At 34.7% G+C, this 22,570-nt stretch overlaps 1 protein-coding gene across 3 annotated transcripts in view; it reads left to right on the forward strand.

Annotated features, from left to right (window-relative positions):
- VMP1 (vacuole membrane protein 1) overlaps positions 1 to 22,570 on the forward strand; it is a 136,925-nt gene that overhangs the window by 86,021 nt on the left and 28,334 nt on the right. The gene's annotated exons all lie outside the window — the stretch shown is intronic.

A 22,570-nucleotide genomic window follows, 5' to 3' on the forward strand; every position in this document is an offset into this window, starting at 1 on the left:
GCTCACAGAACTCTGAGAAACACTTACTTACATTTACTGGTTTATTATAAAGGATATTAGAAAGGATACAGATGAAGAGATGCACAGGGTGAGGTATGGGATAATGGGCGTGGAGCTTCCATGTCCTCCCTGGGCACACCACCCTCCAGGAACCTCCATGTGTTCAGCTATCTGGAAGCTCTTAGAACCCTGAGTTTTTATGGAAGCTTTATTATGTAGGCATTGAAGCATGGAAAACCATGTAGAAATATGATTGGACAAAAAAGAGTATAATCTAATACTAACAGACTGAGTGGAGAAACCCAACAAAGCCTGTTTGTTCAGGTTCTTCTTGACCTTTCTGTGCAGGATTTCTTCCTCCCAGGAGTGGGGCAGGGCCCCTCCTAAGATGGGGATCTTATGACCTACAATCAGCCAAGGTAGGTCACAGAATTTCCTGCCTCAGGGAGAAAAAGGAGCAGGTGAAAGGTGGACAGGAGAAGGTCAGAGAGTAGCATGAGCCAGGAACTGTGGGCAAAAACCGGTATATAAATATCATGTCACAGACCTCCTATGTCCATCCTTTTCATTTTTTATATTTGTGCTCCTAATATTTATCTGGTTTTCCTTTCTATGAAATTTCCTCATATTTATCTTCTACCTCTTATATTGAAATGTTTTTCTCTTATCATATATTTGTTTTCAAAAAGCAATTTGTATTATATTTCTAAGAAAAATTTTTGTCTTACCTTTTGAAGGTATTTAGTTTCTTCAAGTTTCCTTTTGCTCCAGGCATTGTCTTTTCTGTTTGTTTGCTCTGTTTGGAGTTATAGAGTTTTCTTGTTTGTCTGTTTATATATAAGAATAAGGTACTTATATGCTTTTTGTTTGTTTGTTTTTTGGTTTTTCTGCGGCTGGCTAGTAAGGGGATCCGAACCTGTGACTAAGAATAAGGTACTCAAAAGCTGAATGGAAGCTATGTATGTGGAGGCCAGGTGTATTTATGGTGGAGCTTCCCTGTTGTACAATCAAGTGTCAGGTTGGCTTATTTATTGAGAACCTCCATTTATCAGTATCTTGTTTATATTTCCTTTGGGGTAGTTCAGTTTCTCCAATGATGGATCCTCCAGTTTCTTACCTTGGGAATACAGACAGTTGCCAACTTACAATGATTTGATTTGGATTTTTCTACTTTACAATAGTATGAACGTGATACACATTCAGTAGAAACCTTACTTTGAATTTTGAATTTTGACCTTTTCCCTGGCTAGCACTATGCGGTAGGATGCCCTTGTGATGCTCGGTAGTGGCAGTGAGTCCCCCTTGAGTCAGCCACGTGATCATGAGGGTAAGCAACCAGTACTCTATGATATACTGTGTTACCAGATGATTTTGCCCAACTGTATGCTAATGTAAGTGTTCGGAGCACGTTTATGGTAGGCTAGGCTAAGCTGTGATGTTTGGTAGGTTAGTTGTATTAAATGCATTTTTGATTTGCAAAATTTTCAGCTTAATGATGGGTTTATCAGGACATAACCCCATTGTAAGTTGAGGAGCAACTGTATTATTCTTACTGCTGACATTCTAAAGCTAGGGTGGGAAAGAGACGTTAGAGATCTCCATTTAGTATGTGGACTTTCATTTAACTCACTTTATGTTCAGTCTCTGGATACCTGCACAGACACAAGCACAAATATGTACTGAATACAGAATTTCTGGTTCACTTTGCCCAGAGACCATATATACTTAAGGATTCCTGCAGGGCTGGTGTAGGTAGCTGCCTGGCTGTGCTAAGCAGGGGTAGGACCCAAGAGTCTTCTTATACAATCTCCTTGTTTTTAGGCCTACTCCAACCTCTTCTGCAGTTGTGCTGAAGAGCCTTTCTAGGGTTCTGTGGGGCAAATCACTTTCCTTCTGTTCCACATCCTTCCCTGCAGGCTCTCAAGTATAATCTTTTCTTCCATCTGTCCGTGTCCTCATGTAGTAATGACAGTTTTATCAAAGACAGAGTTTATGTTTCTGTTTTCCATATTTGGGGGTTATTTTTAAGAGAGGGGGTATCTGTTGCTAGGTAGCAAATCACTCCAGTATTTAGTGGTTTAAAACAAGAACACACATCTGTTTAAAACAGATGTGCCAGTAGCGCCTTGTCTCTATGTGATATCTTTCAAGGATCCCATCCATGTATTCCTCATATTGGTTAGAATATCAGACTTGATGACTCCTTTCATTCCATGCAACATTTTATTTTGGGATTATAAGTAATGCATTCCATAAGCTTATTGCCATCTAAAAGCTCAATTCCAAAAACTAAGATCTTCTCAAATTTAATGAAGAAGTAAATCATCCTTCATCTTATTATCCATGTAATTTGAGCTGTTAAAGGCTTTGACCATTTCTTCTCTCAGTCTTTATCCACGATTAAGGGTAATAATCTTTTTCATTCATCTCTTATGGCCCAGTTATTTTAGTTACTTTTTGTTTGACTGGATCTTCTATATAATTCCTCTTCCTCTGTTTTGAGTCATGGAAACCAGAGTACACACAATACTTCTGATGGTTGTGAGGTTTGGCTGTTTTCATCCTATAAAGCCAATAATTACAATAACTATTTTAGGATAAACTATACATTTCTTATTTCCTAATTTCATATTTGCTTATACTGAAAAATCAGGTAAGCAAAATGTGCTTATTCTGTTTCACGACCTGTGAGTCAGAAATCATATACTCTTTATGAACATTTTATTTTAGATTTTTACCCAAAGTTGTATTTATATGTACTGTCAACCAATTATGCAGTCAAACTAGAAAATAATTAAGTGAAATAAGTTGATAAAAGAGAAAAGAGTAACTCATCTGTGTCGTTTGGGGTCTTCCCTATAGTCAGTAAAAATTTGTGTATTAGGCACTTGAATGAATTACCTCACCACAACTGTGAAGATGTTAACCCTAATTTGAATAATGAAACACAGTGAGGAACATACAGCCAGTGAATCTCAGAGCCAATCCTAACCCAGTTTTCTGACTCTGAGATTAGGGCTGTGCTTACCATATACATTTAGCAACGTTTTCATCCAGGTTAATGCAATAAAAAATGAAGAACTATCTCTGTACCAGACAGCTGCCCCCCCAAAAAAGGAAAGAAAAACTCATTAAAAAGGTTTTGCCTATATTTGATTTTATATGATTTTTTTTCTTTATTCTCTTTCATGCTTTTTCACCAGTTTCCATCAATTTGTGGCTTACAGATTTCAGTGTATGTGTGTATAATTTTCTCCACATACGTTTTCCCAGTTTTCGACAACAGGTTGTGTGGGATTTTTAATTTCTTTGTATTTGTTTTGTGGTGGAAGGGATGGGAAAGAACAGTTGGGGAGGGGACTGTTGCCAGTTTACCATGCTGTAAATTATCTGAGAGACTACTAATCTTTTAATTCATTATTCAAAAAAGACTTTTTTGCTATGGCTTGGCAAAGAGAATTTTTTTTGTTTTTGTTTTTGTTTGTTCTTTTCTAACACTGTGGACTGTTACTATATCCAAGTGAGATCTATTATGTCTCAGTTATTTTGATGCACTGTTGCATCAAAACATTCATGTTTTTGTTTCTAAGGTTTTTACCATGCAAATAAATTTATAACAATTTAAGAGGATTTTTTGTCATTTTATTTTTAAATTCACTATCTTAAAATTTTTCTAATGTTTTCAATCATGAATTTGTCTTAGGCTCTTTGCTTTTATTATTTTTTCCAGATTTATGTATTTTTTAATTACACATTTGCTTCTAAAAATAAGATTCTTATATTCCTGAAGTATTATAAAGTAAAAAGCAAAAGCCCACGCATCCACACTCCAAGGTAGGCTAATCATCACTATATTCTAGACTGTTTTCTTTGCGTATATAACATATATAACTTTTTATAAAAACTAGAATATACCATGAATTTTAGTCTTAGCTTCCTTTTTCACATATATATCATAGATGTTTCACACTGATATTAAAAATTATTTTCTTCATGATGCTGATAACACCAACACGAAGTGTTCTGATCCCTATACTGCCCAGCTGCCCCCACAAAAATTATTTTATTATTTCATTGTAGAAAATTGGTAGGTGCCCTTCAGTCTATTCTCTATAAATATTTATAAGAGTGAAATCATGTCTTATTTTTGTTTTGTGACTTATTTTGCATATAAAAACACTGTGAACATTTTTCCATGTCACAACTTTTTTCACATCTTTGCTTTTTATAATTTCTTTCTTTCTGATTACAATGTATGTTTCTTATAATAAAATGCTGAAAATATGGCTAAACAAAAAAGAAAATAAAAATTTCGTCTAACTAGTTCATCTATTCATCCTTTATGTTTAGTGTATTCTTCATTTTTTTACAGATTGACATATTTAAGGAGATGTCATTTGTCATATGCCGACAGCATTTTTTCCTAATTTCCAGTATTTTTCCATATTATTTATTATGTATGTTTTGTTATATTCTACTTTTTGGATAAAGAAGTTTAAATGTTTTTTTAATTCTAATATCTTAGACCTTTTCTTTTAGAGTAATGACTAAAATTATCTTTCTGAGCCCTTAAGATTCTGTAGTAAATATTTTTAATTAATTAATTTTTTTTTTTTTTGGAAAGCTGGCCAGTACAGGGATCCAAACCCTTGGCCTTGGTGTTAACGACTCCAAGCTTTAACCAGCTGAGCTAACTGGCCAGCTCTGTAGTAAATATTTAGCTGTATTTTCTTTTAGTACTTTTATGGTCTTATTCTTTTACGTTTAAATCTGTAAACATTAGAATATTTTTACATATGATATGATGAAGGAATCTAACTTTTCTAAGGCAATTAACTAATTGTATATTGTTCCAACAATATTTTCCAAGTGATTTTAATATGTTAGTTTTGTCTCATTTTATTGTTGTAATTGAGATCTTTTTTCCTATTATATTTTTGTAAATAGTTATTAATGGTATATAAAAAGATACTAGATTTTTATTTATTTGGTAAGCTGTAACTTGTGATTTGAAAGTTCTTATAGTAATCAGTTTAGCAAGATTCCAAAGTTTATTAGAACTTGGTGCTGGAATTTGTTCATGGATACATGGATTTTTTTGAAACCCCCCAATTTGATAAGAGCAGTAAAATACAGAAAAGTTTGGATCTGTTGCTAAAACACCAAATTAAATAAAATGAACGAATATGAGTGTGTATTTAAATTTTAACATTGCCAAGAATGAGTTAGAAAATGTGTTTTTTATTTTTGAAGGGAAAGCCCTTTAGTAGAATAAGTTTATCAGCAGGAAAAGTTAAAAAAAAAAAAAAAAAGAAAAGAAAACTTGGCTCTTGTTGCTTTGCCAATGTGCTCTCCAACTAGGTTAAAGGGTATATGATTTTACTAAGAAATTGTTACTGGGTAACAATTTTAAAGCTAAGTATTTGCTTAAATTCCAGTTTTGACTAATGGTTAGATTTCATACTATAGATGTTTTAAGAAAAAATATTTTTAAAAAATTTTTTTTTCTGATTCTTTATGACACCTGATTTATTTTTGTGAGTACAGTATTGAGATTAGACAGTATTTTTCCACTAAGCTGACTTCCTTTTGCTCCTGGCTTTCTATCACGTTTTCACTAGATGTCTGTGGGAGTAGATATGAATGAATGTAGCTTCCTATGACATTGAGCAATTCTAGAATCATTTATAAAACTTAAGTCTAGATGGCTGTGTATGTGCTTCATGGACTATTTCATGCAAGATTTAATTATCCCCTTTATTATCTTTTTCTCCTTTGTTCCTGATTTCTGTTAATGGTATCACCATCCTCATAATCACTTCTGGTCAAAATCTGAGTCATCTGATGACTCCCTCGTCTCTCACATCCAGTCATTCTTCAGGTTTGTTGATTCTACCTTCATATGTGCCCTTTCTTTTCCCTTCCCATAGACCTTTATCAATCCTTACCTGAATATTTCCAGTGTCTTCCTAAAAGAGCTACTCTTTACTAGTTTTTTTCCCCCAATCTTTTCCCAAACAAAGCAATGAAATAATTTTCTGAAAAAATACCCCTGCTCATGAAACTTTGCTGCTTAAAAATTTTGGGTGGTTCTCAATTGATTAGACTGAAATCTAAACTATTTAACTTAGTTTCTTCATTACCTGGCCCCAATCTACAAATCATTCTTATCTCTCTTTAACAATTTTTTATCCTTTTCATTGATGGTTTCAAATTGAACTTTAAGAAACTACTAGAATACCCATTCAGCAACAAAAATGTGTGTGTGCATGCGTGTGTAAGAGAGAGAGAGAAAGAGATTTATTTTACTATTTTTTTCTCTTTTGGTGGCTGGCCAGTAGAGATTTCTTTCAAAAACAGAATTCTGAAGTTTTTAAGATTAGAAATTACTGCTCTGATAAATTGGAATAATTCAGGTTTTTCCCCTATAACCATGTGGTATTGTTCCTTTTCATAACTTTGCTTACAATGTGTCATTTCCTCCCAACTGCCTGTCCACTTTTCCAGTTCTTTTTTACCTTTCAAGTTTATGTGCTGCTGGCTTCTTTATGAAATATTTTTTGACTCCTTCTCACCCCTACTTCATCCCCTTCTGTCCTCCCGTCAAATTGTCCCTTCTGAATTCCTATAGCACCCCAGCTATATCTTTCTTGTATCACTTATCACTTTCTACCTTCTTTTAAAACTATTTATGGACTTTTCTTATCTCTCCCAGGAGTCTATGAACTCCTTGAGAGGAGGCCTCAAAAATGTGTGTACATACTTTCAACAATGCCTGTCTAGTCTTGCACATACTGTCCATGCAGTAGATACTTTGAATGAATGATAAAATATCAATTAAGAGAGAAAATACCGCATACATGAAATGTGTTCATTTAATATTCGATCTTACTCTGCTACAAAATAAAATGTAAAATGCCATGAACACAAATTATTTTACATAAGAAAGGAAGATTTAATCGCTTTTCATCTTTAATTGTCATCTGAGAGTAAGGGTTGAAGATAATATAAAAGACATCAAGCAAAATGAGTTGCAAATTTTAATTCACATAGAGTAAAATAACTTGTTAAAAATTCTATGCTTTGGAAACAAATGAAGATTCTTGTGGTAATTTGTTTATTCTATAAACCACATAACCAAAGAAAAAGAAGAATTAAAGACAATAGGAATAAAAGAGTTTGAAAAATAACTTATTTGCTTGATATATCCTAAAAGATTAGGGCAGCTAGTATTACTGAAGTAATGGGAAATGGGAGTCTGGGGTAGGTTTGTGGTATTTTTGTATTTATTGCTTGTACGATAGAGCAGGAATGTTGTACATATTTACTTGGAAGAATATGTTTTGAATAAGTTTGCTTTCCTAAATGCCATCTGTCCAAATAACCTGCTAGTGTATTCTTTTTTGTTAGGTTGCTATGTGAAATTTACTGTTTCATATTATTGCTCTCAGAAAACGAAATTAAAAATCAGAAATTTAAAAGTCTTAAAACTTCATGTTTTAAAAGAATGCAGATTTTCCTCCATATTTATATTGATTAGCTTGTCTTTGTACTGAGTATCATTCATGAGTCTGCAGACCTTCTTAAGTTGAGCTATTTTATAGTTTTTGGATTAATCTTATTTTAAGGGAGGATTTTTAGTTCTATTTAGGATTGCAGTATTTAAATTAATTAATATTTGCCACCTAATCTGTATGTTGAAGCTAACTCCCCAAATTAGGTTTAAATACTAATATCTTTTACCTTACTAGTTTGTATTAAATTTATTTTAAGGCTGAAAAAAATTTTTAGCTTAATAAGATTCTTGTGCTATTTAGAATTTTTAAGTTGTTTACATTATTTTCCTAATGAAAACATATAAAACAATAAACATTCATCAGTTGTAATGGTAGTTCTCATTCTTATGGCCAGTGCGTTTTCTTTTTATTCAGTAAAACAGGCATTTTATCTAGTGAACATCCCCTTCAGAGTGCAAAGTGAAAATGAAGGGGTTTTTTTTATAATGATGGAATATGTGTTTGATCATTTGAGTTTAAAGAGTATGGGAAAGCATTCGATAATGATTATTTATAGACTCACTAAAGTGCTTTAGCATTCCACTTATGTTATTCTCTATTAAGCACATTTTCCTATAAAGTGTTCGCAGTTGCCTACACCATGTCAATGTCTGCTGGTTTTTCCCCCCGGTGAAGTATCTATTCCTTTACATACACAGATTTATGAAAGAGTTCATGGTGTAGATGATCTGAAACCAAACAGGACTCATTTTGATATACTTTAGTGCCATTTGAACACTCTGGGTGTCAGTTGTTACAGGGACCTGTTTTTGACTCTGTTGAACCTTACTGGTTGTGGTTTTGTCTGGCCATCACATGACTTCTCTGAAAATTCCCCCTCCCCTTCATTTCCAGTAAACTGTATGAGCAGGAGTGAGTCAGAGTGAAACCAGCTTCCCTGTAACCACAGGGCTTGTTAAAGAATTTGTCAACGTGGACTCTAGAGGGTTTGCATTAAGCTTTGCAGTAACTGCTATGGTTTGTGTTGCGTCAGGAGTTCCTCAGAAAAGCTTCCTGCTCTCATGATCTCTTGCTTGTTTGCAAAGAGTTAAACTGATAAACACAATGAACATTAGGGAGATAATAAACATTAGGGACACATGTTAAACACATTTCTTTATCATTAAAGGCATTGTCAAAGCTACCAAGGCTTACTTTAGTTTTTCTTTTCAGAATCAACCAACCACACCCAATAACGTTTAGTTTTTGAAAAGGCAGGACTGCTAGATGTTCTTTCATAGCTGGCTCATGATTTTACCACAAAGCACCATCAAGATTAAGCAATTTTAAGTGGTCTCTTGATGGATTCTTTTGCAGGATATTTCGACTATTAGCGCAGTTAGATTTTGGTACCACAGGTCACTTACTTGCATTTTGTTCAGCAAGAAAAGATAGCACTAATAGTACTGTAGTTTCACGCTTAGCATGATTTATGGTGGAATTCTTCATGCCTTCTTTCATTTGCTTTCTCAGGAAGCTTTTACTTTATTTGAGCTCTTCTCTTGCCATCCTACTCCCAGACATTAATCTTTCTCCATTTTCTGGCTCTTCTATGTTTTAATCCATTCCTATAGTATTAACTGACTGAACAGGAAAGATAGTTGCAACTTGATGCAAGCTGCTGAATGAATGGCTACCGGGAAATCTGTCTGCTCATTGTGTATTGCTGACTGTTTATTTTTACGTGTACATTTCTGTATTTAACCTTGTCATCTTTGGCCAGACTTATTTATTTAAAAAATAATTTAGAGAAAACGTTTTAATCCAGCCTCCTAAAAATTATTTTTATCCTGCTTGCTTATTTGTAACAAAATATATGTAGGGGGAAAAATTCTAGAAAATTTTAAGCTGATGTTCCTCACAGGAAAGAATATAGAATAAAGGAAGTTTAAGATTGTTTATGTTCTAGCCATGCTCCCTAACTCTCAGTTATCAAATTAAAATAGAGAGAAATTATTTGTTTTGATGACGATGTAATTCTAATTGAAACCAGATGATTTTCAAATGAAAATAAAAGGTTAATACAGCCTAGTCATTAACAAATCATAGTGAGTAATAAATATTTAAGGTTTTTCTTGTTAGTTTGCTTTGGACATTGGAGTATAATATAGTTTTATGTCTGCTTTGTTCTTTTCATTTCCACACCTGTTTACAGATATGAAAAAAAAAAAAAAAACTTTAGTGGGCAAGCATTAGGTTACCTTTGTTAAACTAATTTAGAGAGTTTTTTTTTTTTCAGGTTTGTGTTTCAAACGCCCTTTGTAAAATGCCTTTAGAAAAGTGCCTTTCATTGAAATTTGGACCGGCAGATTGTGTATGCTTCTGTGTTTTTGCTCATGCATTTGCAAATTGGTAACGTGCTAAATACAAACCTATATCCTCTGTGATAACTACTGAGTGTTCCTGGGAGTCCTGACCCAAGATAAGAGTTTGATGGAAGACATGAACAACAAAATAACTATTATGCTCCTTTCCTATTGCAAAGGTGTTTTTATTTCTAATTAGCCAAGGTACTTGGTTTGTCATGATAGATCTGCAGTTCTTTCTTGCTAGGTTTTTAAGGAGATTTCTCTCAGTAGAGTCACATTCCCATTTTCCCATCTTGGATCTTAACAGTATAAAAATGATTGTCATGCTTTTAAACTGAAGCACTATGTAGAGATCTCAGGAAGTGGGCATGATTATTAATCCAGTGCTCCCCTCAAAAGTAGAAAAGTTCTTTGTCCCATTCCCTGATATGGGTGTGCATTTGTGAGTTTATCCAAATTTGTAAACGTTTATATTTTTAATACTTCTTGCAGTAAAGACTTTAGGAAGTTTATAGCCTGTTAAATAAAGCAATGCTTCCATTGTTTGTTTTAAATTTACCACTCTTGAGTATTAAGGGGTTCACCTTCATTCTAGTGTGGTAAGATTTGTTAAACACTTTCCATTTCCTCTTTTCATGTTTTTCATAGCTTTATAGATTTTACTCAGATCCCTCTTCAGCCATTCTAGAGAATGTAATTATTTACTTTTTATATCCAACAGCCCCCAAATCTCTTTGGCAACTGTTTTTCTTTCCATGGATTTTTATCTAATTCTTTTATATCTTTCCTAACATGGAATTATCATAACTGCACATTATTTTCCTGAGGCACTTATATTACTGTATTTGTTTTTCAGATTTATAAAACCATGGGACTGTTCAGCTCATGCATTTTGCTGACGTTTTCAATATAAACAGTTTAAGATTACTCCCAGTTCCCTTTTCTTTGTTCATAATTTATAGCCCATCATTTTATATCTAACTAATTTTTCCCTAGATGTGTTCTCTTACTGTTATCTGTTTTGAAAATGACCTGCCACCTTTCTTCCTTGCTCTAGTTTGCAGTCTTTCAGTTTATTGTCATGAATTTGGCACTTCCTACTTTAGGAATAATTTCAACTGTAGATTTAGAACTTAAACTCTGTGCTTCTTTTTCCAGAGCCATTAATAAGTAAGATTGGTTCTGTCTCGGAAAAGTATCCCATTATTTACATTTCTCATAATAGAGAAGTTCCCATTTATCTTTATCCATTGTTTTCAGTCCCTTTAAGTTTCCTGTTCCTGAAGATTTGTGAATTCCATACTGACTTAGTTTTTATAGCTTGGGATGTTTAAGTCAATTTCATCTGAACCAGTTTGACTTTTTCCCCCCCACAAACTAGTGTTATTGTTATGTTTCATACATAGCAGATTGTCATATAATTTTTGGTTTTTCAATTCCAGTTTGAATTTGAGAATATATATTATTAGTTACTTGTAGCAAAAAAAAAATCAATTACAAACTGCTAAAAATAAAAGATGATTTCCCCCCTTATTATTAACTAAGATTTAGGAAATACTCTTTTGGGTGAGACATTAATTATCAGATGAGGAGATACTGGCTTCAGACAGGAAAAACAAGAAAACACATGTGTAGTGTGTCCTTCTTTACTTTGTTCTTAAAAATCTTGCATACTCATTTTATTTTCCAAGTGTTTAGAGCATTGGTCTTCTTGGGCTAAAGAGTCCATTCTTATTTCAACTAGATGCTAGGCAGGCACCAATATGAGTATATGCCATTCTGCCTAAGAATTGCCATATGGTTTTTTTCAACAGAAACCTTAAGCAGGGAGAGAGAGGGAGAGGAAAAGGAAGCAGCAGATACTCGTCAGTATTAATGCTGGTAAATTGAAATTTTAACTTGGCTGCAATAAGAAAAGGAGGGGGAAAGCACTGTATGCTTGTCTGAGCTTCTAAAAATAACTTTTCTCCTTTTTATCTAAAATGGAAATAAATTCTGGTGGTCAGCTCGGAAAAGGCCTCCTGGAACCGTATTTCTTTCATCCTTTCTTTCCTCCTAGACTTCACAAGAAATGCTTTATGTCTAATGGGTTGTTTGTGAGTTTTAAGGTTAGTAACCATAGTGAGGTGACTGTTACAGGTATAAATAACTAAAAAAATTCTTCTTATTATCCAGAGACAAGAGTATGTCAGTTAAAAACCAGCATTCATGAAAAGTAATCTCACTCATTTTTACTTTCTTGTGCTGGAGGACTTGATAAACTAATTGGTGGAGCTGTGGAACAGATATGATAAGTTTTCCTTTCTTTTTTTTTTTTTTTTTTGGCAGTTGGCTGGTATAGGGATCTGAACTCTTGAACTTCGTGTCACCAGTACCACACTCTCCCAAGTGAGCTAACTGGCCAGCCCAAGTTTTCAATTCTTTTTTTTTTTTTTTTTCAAAGATGACCGGTAAGGGGATCTTAACCCTTGACTTGGTGTTGTCAGCACCACACTCAGCCAGTGAGCGAACCGGCCATCCATATATGGGATCCGAACCCGGGGCCTTGGTGTTATCAGCACCGCACTCTCCCGAGTGAGCCACGGGCCGGCCCAAGTTTTCAATTCTTAATGCATTTCCTTCCTTCCCTCCTTCCTGCTTTATTGCCCCCTTCCTTCTATATTAACATGTTTCTCTTTTTTAAAATTTAAAACAAATCAAAAACCTCTTACTTTAGTTCTGAGATTACACTAGAGCTGTGTTCATCATAAGATCTGACTGAAAACTTGGACAGGATATTTTATTTCAATGGGTGTCAGATTTTTTTTGTCTTTTGACATTTGCTAAGCAGTATAACTTCAGTCTAAACAATTTTGGCCATAATCAGTTTTATCTCATAACTATCATGGTGATAGATAGTATTATCACCATTTTACAGAAAAGGTGAATGAATTGTGTCTCAGAGAAATTAAAAGATTTAACATTATCAATGCTCTATCATGTTGATGTCTTGGGAAGACTGTAGAATTGGCATTTGTATTCTGTTTCTCTCTATAGCATTTTTCATCTTTCTTGGTTTTTACTCTCTGTTGCATTATAGGTTTCATCCATCATCTCTCTCCTCTTTTCTCTTTTCCTATTGCACCATCAACACCCACCACCCCATACACATACTAGGTTATTTATCCCCCACAAGGAAAAATGTACTGGAACTCTTTTCCCCTAGATCATCAGCATTACCGACTTACTCCCTCACCTCCTTGAGGATTTTGATCAAATTTCTTGGATCCCCTTTACTCTGAGGTCCTATTTAAAATTATGTCTTCCTTTCCATCCCTTCCCAGTTCTATTTTCTACACACTACTTTTCATTTCTTTTTTTTTTTTTTTTTTTGGACTGGTAAGGGGATCGCAACCCTTGCATGGTGTGGTCTGCACCACACTCAGCCAGTGAGCGCACCGGCCATCCCTACGTAGGATCCAAACCCGCGGCCTCAGCGCTACCAGCGCCGCACTCTCCTGAGTGAGCCACAGGGCCGGCCCACTACTTTTCATTTCTAATGTACCATATAATTTACCCATTTTTATAGTTTAGTTTATGTCTCCTCCCACTAGAATGTGAGCTCCCTGAGGTTCCAGATTGTTATCAGTTTGTTTCAGTGTTACATCCCTGGCTCCTACAGTAGTGTTTGGCGTGTAGTAAACATTTGATTTATTTGGTTGAATTTAATTGCTTTTAAGTAAGTGCAATCTCAGTTATAATCACTTTTGAAAACTGTTTGAAAAAATCACTATCTATTAAACATATACATACCCTTTGATCCAACAATTCCTTTTGTAGCTTTATACCCACCAAAAGATGGGCCAAAAGACTTGTACAAGAATGTTCATAGCAGCATTATTCATAATAGTCCCAAACTTTATGCAATCCTAATGTCCACCAACAACAGAGTAAAATAAATTGATTGTGATAAATTTGTACAATGTAATAATATACAGCAATGGCAATAAATTGATCACTGCTACATGCAAGAGCATGAATGAGTCACCTGAAGATAATGTTGACCTAAAGAAGCCAGACATAAAAGAGAACATACTGTATAATTCCATTTATATAAAGTTTAAAAATAGGGAAAGCTAAATATGTGGTAGAATTCAGTGATAGTGGTTATTTTGGGGGAAGAAGTAATTACTAGGAGTGCCACTAGTGGGGTTTCTGGAGTTCTATATCTGGAACTCAGTGGTGGTTACATGGGTGTGTATGTTATAAAATTCCATCAAAATATACCTTTTAAATTTGTATACTTTCCTGTATATACGTTGTACCTCAGTTAAAAAAATAGTTGTACTATCTCTCTTCCCCCCAAAAAAGTAAAATTGGTAACAAATATTATCTATACATCCAGAAATCCATTTAATCCTGATCTTGACCTAGAAATAGTTGATAGATTTCTATTTTTCACACACACTCTGAAATGTGTGTTCACAGTGGATCATATGTTCTAAAATATTTATATTTTTTAAGTGCAAAAAATCGTATTGATCAATTCTTTCATTTATTTTATTTATTTTATTTTTTATTTTTTTATTTTTTCAAAGATGACCGGTAAGGGGATCTAAACCCTTGACTTGGTGTTGTCAGCACCATGCTCACCCAGTGAGCTAACTGGCCATCCCTATATGGGATCTGAACCCGCAGCCTTGGTGTTATCAGCACCGCACTCTGCCGAGTGAGACACGGGCCAGCCCTGTATTGATCAGTTCTCATGTAATTTTTGAAAGGTGTGATTTGGATGAAGTACCACATGAAACCTACTACAGGGCACAATTGCTTTTAGATCAATGACTTTTGGACCTTGTTTTTTACTATAGCTCACAATACAAAATACATTGTACTACTCAGTCCAGAACTTGTACATATGTATAACTGAAATAAATATTTCATGAAATAATATTTACTTGTATCACATGTGTGGTTTCACAGTTTTATGTTATTCATTAAAAAGCACATTGTTATTTGTGACTAACTAAATTTTCACAATAACATTCAGTTTAATGAAACTGCTGTTATAATATCAAGGTCAAGGGTTTGGATCCCCATGCCAGCCAGCTGCAAAAAAAAAAAGAAAGAAACTGCACTAGATAATATAAATATATGAGTATGAACAAAAAATCTGAGCTTTTTTTTCAGATTTCTACTTATATCTAGTTTTTCAGTACTTATTAAATTTAGCTAGCTGCCAAAAATAAATGTTTCTTACTGTTTCAAAGAGTAGTCAGATCCTTCGTTTCTTTTAATTGTTAAGCATGCCTTCATTGATTTTGATAGCTATGATATCTGATTTTTATATTGCATGTTTTATACATAAAGTCTTCTTAAAACTTCTAAGTCTCTAAGTTATTTTCAGAATAAAATTTCTTTGCTTTTCTGAAATAGATCCATGTGATGTATTCTGCTTGCAATATTATAGAGTTTTATCATAATTTCTTATGTATAGGAATTCCAGTGCTTTTCTCTGATTTTACAGTTGGCTTTATCCAACTGAGTTCTGATCACTTTTTGTTGGTAAATGCATGTTATTTTGTAATCTAACATCTTGTAGGATGTTAAAATTTTAAATTTATTAACTACTTTCTTTTTTTTTATTGAATCAAAATTGATTATACATATTTTGAGGGTTCAACATTGAGATATGTTGATCAAATCAATATTACTAGCATATATATTGTTACAAATTGTAATTATTCTTTATGCCCCTTGTCCAATCTCTCCCCATCCCGCCTCTAATTACCCTAGATTTCTCCCCTCTTCCCCCTCTAATTACCCTAGATTTTTCTCTCCTTCTGAAAGAATAATGGTTACTCTGTTGATTTGTTGCCTAGATGATCTATCCAATGCTGAGAGGTATGATCAGGTCCCCCAATATTAACATAGAGCAGATGCTTTTTCTGTCACTCTGAAATAGGCTTTGTGGAGAGAGACATCCTCTTCCTTTCTTTGTCTCTGCTGGCGACTCTCCTTGTGTCAGTGCACTCCAGTGTCTGGCAGACCATCTGTGTGGTGCTTGTGGCATCTAGCCACTTTTGCAGCAGCCATGGTTATTGTGGTGGCTGTGTGATGGAGTTTGGATATGTAGTCCCCTCCAAAACTCATGTGGAAATTTGATCCCCAACGTGGCAGTGTTGGAAACTGATTGGGTCATGGGGGCGGGTCCCTCATGAATGGATTAATGCTCTCCCTGGGGGTTGGGGGATTAATGAGTGAGTTTTCACTCTATTAGTTGCCATGAGAGCTGGTTGTTTATAGGACCCTGGCACCTCCTCTCTCTCTCTCTCTCTCTCTCTCTCTCTCTTGCTTCCTCTTGCCATGTGATCTGCTTGTACCCACTGGCTGCCAGCTGCTTTCCGCCATGAGTAGAAGCAGCCTGAGGCCTGTGCCAGATGCAGCTGTCCCGGAATCATAAGCCAAGTAAACATCTGTTCTTTATAAATCACCCAGTCTCAGGTATTTCTGTTATAGCAACACAAAACGGACTAAGACACTGTGGTTGGCCACCCACATGGAGGTGATATTTTTGGCATGCTCCTTGGCACTGGCAGTGTGCCTGGTTGTGGAGTGTGTCTGGTCCTCAGCTCCATGCCTCGGGTCCCCAGGTGGGCCCTGAGGTGCTAGCGCCATGTGCCTGGTTGTGGAAAGGAGGTCCGGTACCCTTCTCCATGCCTCTGGTCCCCGGGCAGGCCCTGAGGTGCTGGCGCAGTGTGCCTGATTGTGAAAGGGGGGTCTGGTCCCCAGCTCCAAGCCTCCTGTTAGCAAGCAGGCCCCAAGGTGCTGGTGGTGCATCTGGGACAGAACTAATTTTTTGTCCTTTGCTTACTTCTAAAATGGGTGGACTTCCTGTGGGAACCAGTACTTGAGCTGTATGGTTGAGCTAAATTGCTGCTTTGCTGCTGTTTCCCTAGGGAAGGCTTTTTGTGCAGCTCAGGGTTTAATGGTTGACCTTATAAGTACTTCCAGCTCTCCCGAGACCCGGTGGATCTGGGTTGTGTAGAAACTCTGATCTGGGCCTTAGTTTTTTAATCAAACTGCACCCTATGCAATTCTGCATTCCCAACCAGTCTCCTCTGAGTTGTCCTGTGCTGATTGGAGGGTGGGTTGGCTATCCTTGCTGTGTCCCAGTGTTCTCCCGGTGGGCCTGTCTCCCCCATCGCCCGTGCTTCAAACACTTTCCATGCTCTGGTCCTTTGCAATGACTCACCAGCCTCCAAATGGCTTCCTTTTTTCAGTTGTTCTGGCTCCATTCTCCTGTGTGGGTCCATGGGAACCCTATTAGTAGTTGTGCTGTCCTGGGGGCCACCAAGGCCCTCTTCTTGCCTGCCACCTCCAAGTAACTCCATCTGAAAGGCACAACTGCGGCTTCTGCTGGCTCCTGCTAGCTCCTGCTCCATGTGCTCAGCAGCTCCAGCCTTAAACCAGCCACAGCACAAACCCTCAGAGCAGTTTTTTCTCTCTCATCGTGGTTTCTCCTGCCTTTGTGAACTCTGTAGGTCTCTCCTCCTCTTCCCCTGAGCTCCAGTGGCCCCGGCTTGGCTGTTCTTACATTTTTAGAGTTGTAAATTGGTTGATTTGTGGGAAAGAGTGACGCTGGGAACCATCTGTTCTGCCATCTCGACTGGAACTCCTATTAACTACTTTCTTTTACAGTCACCTTATTTCATCAATATTTCTACTTTTTCTTGTAATTCTAGGATTTATTTTCTAACCACAAACAATATTTATCCCATAGGTTCTTTGACTTCATTATGTTATAGTTCAAAAACAGAATAAATGATGAGGATCCTACAAGTCTAAATAAAGAGGACCTACTCTAAAATATAAGCAATTACTTTAATGATATTGTTTAGGAAGTCAACAGTAAGATAAAATATTTTGTTCATTTTGAACTCAATTAATGCTGTATGTTTTTAAAACATGTTTTAGTCTGGTGAAGAGAAAAAAGATTTGAAGATTATGAGTTATAATTGCCCACTGAAGATTATGAGTTACATTGCAGTTTCTGTGAAGATAATAGTTCATTGTATTCTCCTTTTTTTTTTTTTTTTTTTTTTTTTGGCAGCTTGCCAGTACAGGTATATGAACCCTTGACCTTGGTGTTATAACACTGAATTCTAACCAAGTGAGCTAACTGGCCAGCCCTATTATTCTCTATGTGTATGTATTTCATTTCAGAAAAAATTACATGGTTATTAAGGTCTTAATAACAAGTTATTATTTTTGAATCATTGTCCACTATGCTGCAATAGCTTATAATATTAAGTTATCATTACTATTTAAGCGTTTCTGCTTAATAGAGTTTTTGTTCTTTGGCACACATATTTGACTAGGACACAGTCACCAGCAAATAATTTTTAGGTGGCATGCGAACTTCACAAATACAACTTACTTTAACATAAGTTCCCATTATGTGTGAGGAATTATTATTGAAGCAGTTGTTCTGTGGCTTTTAATATTGGCTGTGGAGCCACTTCAGCATCAAATCCAAGAAGAGCATTACTAGCTCAGCAGAAGTTTTAACGTATAATGGATTAAGAAGGCAGGTAATTTAAACTGCCGTAAATTATTAACCAAATACACATTTATCTCCAGAAGGGATTTTCCATTGCTTTTAAAGAGGTCTTTTCATATGGTCACTCATCATGAAAAGGGAAAGTTTAACCATTACCATTTGAAGATAAGTATTATTTCATATATTTAGATCCAAGTTTACATTATTGGATTCAAAAATTAGCGTTTTGCAGACTAATTATAATTAGCCTTGTAGTTTCTCTTTTCCCTTAAATTGTAAAAATCTTTCTTAGGAAAAAGAAATGTGAAGCAACAATGATTCAGGAATATTGATACTTTATGGCTTTGTTTTTCTTTATTATTAATCTTTGGAATCTCATTGATAAGAAATCACTGTAACTTTTCTTCATTGGTCTTCTTCTGGTGTTTGGGAAAATGTTCCTTATGTCTTCTGCTCTTTCCAGAAGCATAATTGGTTACATATGCAATCATTATAGGTGGAGGTGGGAAAGATAATTTTATTCCTGTAATTGGTTTATTTATGTGAAAAAAGGTAGAAAATGATACATGATTACTAATTGTAAGTGCATGATATTTAGGTAGAGTATGAAACGGTCTTCTCAGGCACTTAAATTGTGAAATAGGTAAAAGTTGTGAAATGTGAATATAGAGAAATGAAACTATTAAAAGGAATTTGTTTTTAGTTGAACAGATTTTCTGAAAAAAAGAAGAATGACAATTGAGGAAGTAATTAAATTGGACTTTCTACATTATTCCCACAAATACTCCAAATTTATTAAAATGAAATATTAATCTTCTTTAATATTTAATTTGAATATTGACTAGCTAATATACTTTTTGTTAATCTTTTCCTTCTGTTTCTCTTTAAAATATTATTTATTATTGGTGCACATTTTTACTTGGCTAATTTATTTTACTTGACAAAAGAATAGCAAATTTTGTTTAAAATGGTTCTTTATAACTTTAGTAAAAAGAGGTTTTTTGGTGTGCGTGTGGTGTTTGGCGGGTTTGAGTGTTAGAACTGAGTTTATTGATAAATAGTATATATAGAGTAAAACTCTATATATTTTAAAGGCAAGTGGGAATATAAAGGTGTTAATTTATGGACAATATTATTCTAAAATCAACATCATAAGAAAGAGCTGCCAGTTATACAAATAATGAAAAAGTACTGAAGTTGTTTAAAAAAAATAAAAAACTTTTAAAACTACAGAGGAACAGGAAAGTAAAATTGTGTTTAACGTGTAGAAAATTTTGGACTATAAAAGAATAATGTTTTCAGTAAAATTATTAAATAAAGTCTTTAAATCCATATCAGCAAGTTTTATATGTGTGCCTTTAAAAGCAAGATAAATTTAAAATAAAAAACAATAAAATACAATTGTGTTTGTGAAATCTAAACATGAATTATTTTACTTTTGTACAATATTTTACATTTGGTACAAATACTAATAGAGTGCTTCCCCTGAGTTTGTTTTCTGTACACTGGCAAGGAGAAAAAATCAGGAAAATACTCCATCAAACTGCATATTCTGCTACTGTTCATTTAACTTCAGTAAATGTTCATGGATTATTCCAGATATAAATATAATTTTAATTCTGAGAATATTCTGAAAGACCTGGAAAAAATTATAGGAACTGAAAGTAGCATGGTCACTGTGTGTGTTAAATACATAATAAAATTTATGAAATCCACTTTCAGTAGATGACTTTCAGCCTTTTTTTTTTTTTTTTGACCCATAAGGGGATTGCAACCCTTGGCACGGTGTTGTCAGCACCACGCTCAGCCAGTGAGCACACCTGCCATCCCTATATAGGATCCGAACCCGTGGCCTCAGTTTCAGCCTTTTTAAAAAGTAAAACTCCCCATTAAAACAAAAGTTTATTTGTTTTCCTTGTAATACATGGTAGCTCCAAATTAAAAAAAAAAAAAAGTAATAAGAGGTTTGTACTTTACTTGTTTGGCTAGATTAACTCTTTTTGCTTGAATAAAGATTGTTGAAGCACCCTTAAGGATAACTGGTGATGGGCACCTGGGCATCTTGAGAGAGCAAGGATTCTGTTTTCCTTGTTTTTTCATTTCTGCTAAATAAAGAGATTTGCGCCAAAGGGGGAAAATGACTCCTTATTTATTATTCTCCTTTGTTAATAATGATTGCTGTATCAAGTTGACTTATTTTTCAGGATGTTTTTATTTTTTTATTTTTTCAAAAAATTCTTAATGAAATCTCAGCATGTTTTAAAAACGTGTGTCTGGGCCGACCCCGTGGCGCACTCGGGAGAATGCAGCGCTGGGAGCGCAGCGACGCTTCCGCCGCGGGTTCGGATCCTATATAGGGATGGCCAGCGCGCTTGCTGGCTGAGCCCGGTGCAGACGACACCAAGCCAAGGGTTGCAATCCCCTTACTGGTCACGAAAAAGACAAAAAATAAATAAAAATAAATAAATAAAAACGTGTGTCCTTAAACTTCTGTAGTCTTAAATGCCTCTTTAGTGTATATGAGGTGATCTGCATACTGTTTAATCCTTTTTTCTTTGTATAAACCAATTGACATAATCATACCCCTTTTTCAGTTTAAATTGTATGTAGGGCTGGCTGGTTAGCTCAGTTAGATAGAGCATGGTGTTGTAACACTAAGGTCAAGGGTTCATATCCCCATACCAGCAAGCTGCCTGCCTGACTAAATAAATAAATATATATATACACACACATATGTGCATTTATACATATAGTAACTCGTATCTGTGCTATAACATTTCTTGTCATTATGGCTTACCAGTTTTTACTTTTACTTTTACTCAGTGGATTATAAATTTAGTAATTTGGGGATTAATTGTATAAATTGTTAAATAGTGGAAATGTATTTGCTTTAAAATAAGCTGTCTAGGAAAACTGATTTCATTATGTATTCTTAAACAATTTTAAAAGCAATACAAATCAGTTCACACTTAATGTGACAGATGTTAATTTAAGAAAAAATTTAATCTTTAGTTAGAAATCTAAATAAAAATAAATATGCCCTTTGCTGCAGTAGTTCAGTTGTTTAAAAATATTAAATCTGATGTAAATGACTTACTAAAAAAGTGAACCTATCCCAAAAAGAAAAATTAACTGTCTCTTTGGAAATAAATTGTAAAATTGCAAAATTGCATTGTAGAATTTTGCTAATGATTAACTTTGAGGCCTATGTGTTTGAAATTGAAAGTGTTTATATTGACTGGTAATATCTTTTTAAATATAGTTTAGCCTGGCCAGTTAGCTCAGTTGGTTAGAGCACAGTGTTATAACACCAAGGTCAAGGGTTCGGATCCCTCTACCAGCCAGCTGCAAAAATATATATATGTATATATGTTTATAGTTTGTTGGTTTAATTCCTTTGACTTCATCACCATCCTCAGCAAGTAGGGAAAGGGTTTTTTTATTTTCAGTATTGACTATTGTGGTAATTCGGTAGGACTATTCTACATAGTATATTTGTCAAAGTGTTTTTTTAAGTAAGAATACACACATTCTGTATGAATTAGAGAATTATATGTGTTTTTCAACCAATTTACTTTTCTGGCTTTGAACCTAGTTCCTATTCTATGAAGGATCCTTTTACCTTCCATATTCTGACCTTTCTATAAGATTATTGTCTATTAGGGCATTGGACTAAAGAGAGGGGAAGAAGCTCTATAAGGTGAATACTTTTTAAAAAAGCTTTCATCATTAGCTAATTTTTTAAAATCTAACAAACTATTTTCATTGGAATTTGGATTAGACTGTATGCCATTTCAAAACAAGAAAAGAATTAGTGTCAAATTTCAGATTGAGACTTCTAAGAAAAAAATGTATACATGAGTATTATATCATCAGCATCCTGAAAGAAGAAAATCATAGAAATAAACTAACCAGCCGAATGCTTGTATCAGCATGGGAGGAGGTGGCATAGTGAAATAGAAAGCACTGATTTCAGAGTATGAAGATTGAATCATATCCTATCTTTGTCCCTTACTAACATTGTGATCTTGAGCACTTTACCTTTCTGGGCTGCAGTTCTGTGGTCTATAGATTGGGTATAATACTATCTGCTCTGCCTATACCAGGATTGTTGAAAGGCTCAAATAAAATGTTTGTGAAAACATTTTATAAAACCTGTGCAA

Source organism: Cynocephalus volans, chromosome 10 (assembly GCF_027409185.1).
Source record: "Cynocephalus volans isolate mCynVol1 chromosome 10, mCynVol1.pri, whole genome shotgun sequence".
Classification (NCBI taxonomy): domain Eukaryota; kingdom Metazoa; phylum Chordata; class Mammalia; order Dermoptera; family Cynocephalidae; genus Cynocephalus; species Cynocephalus volans.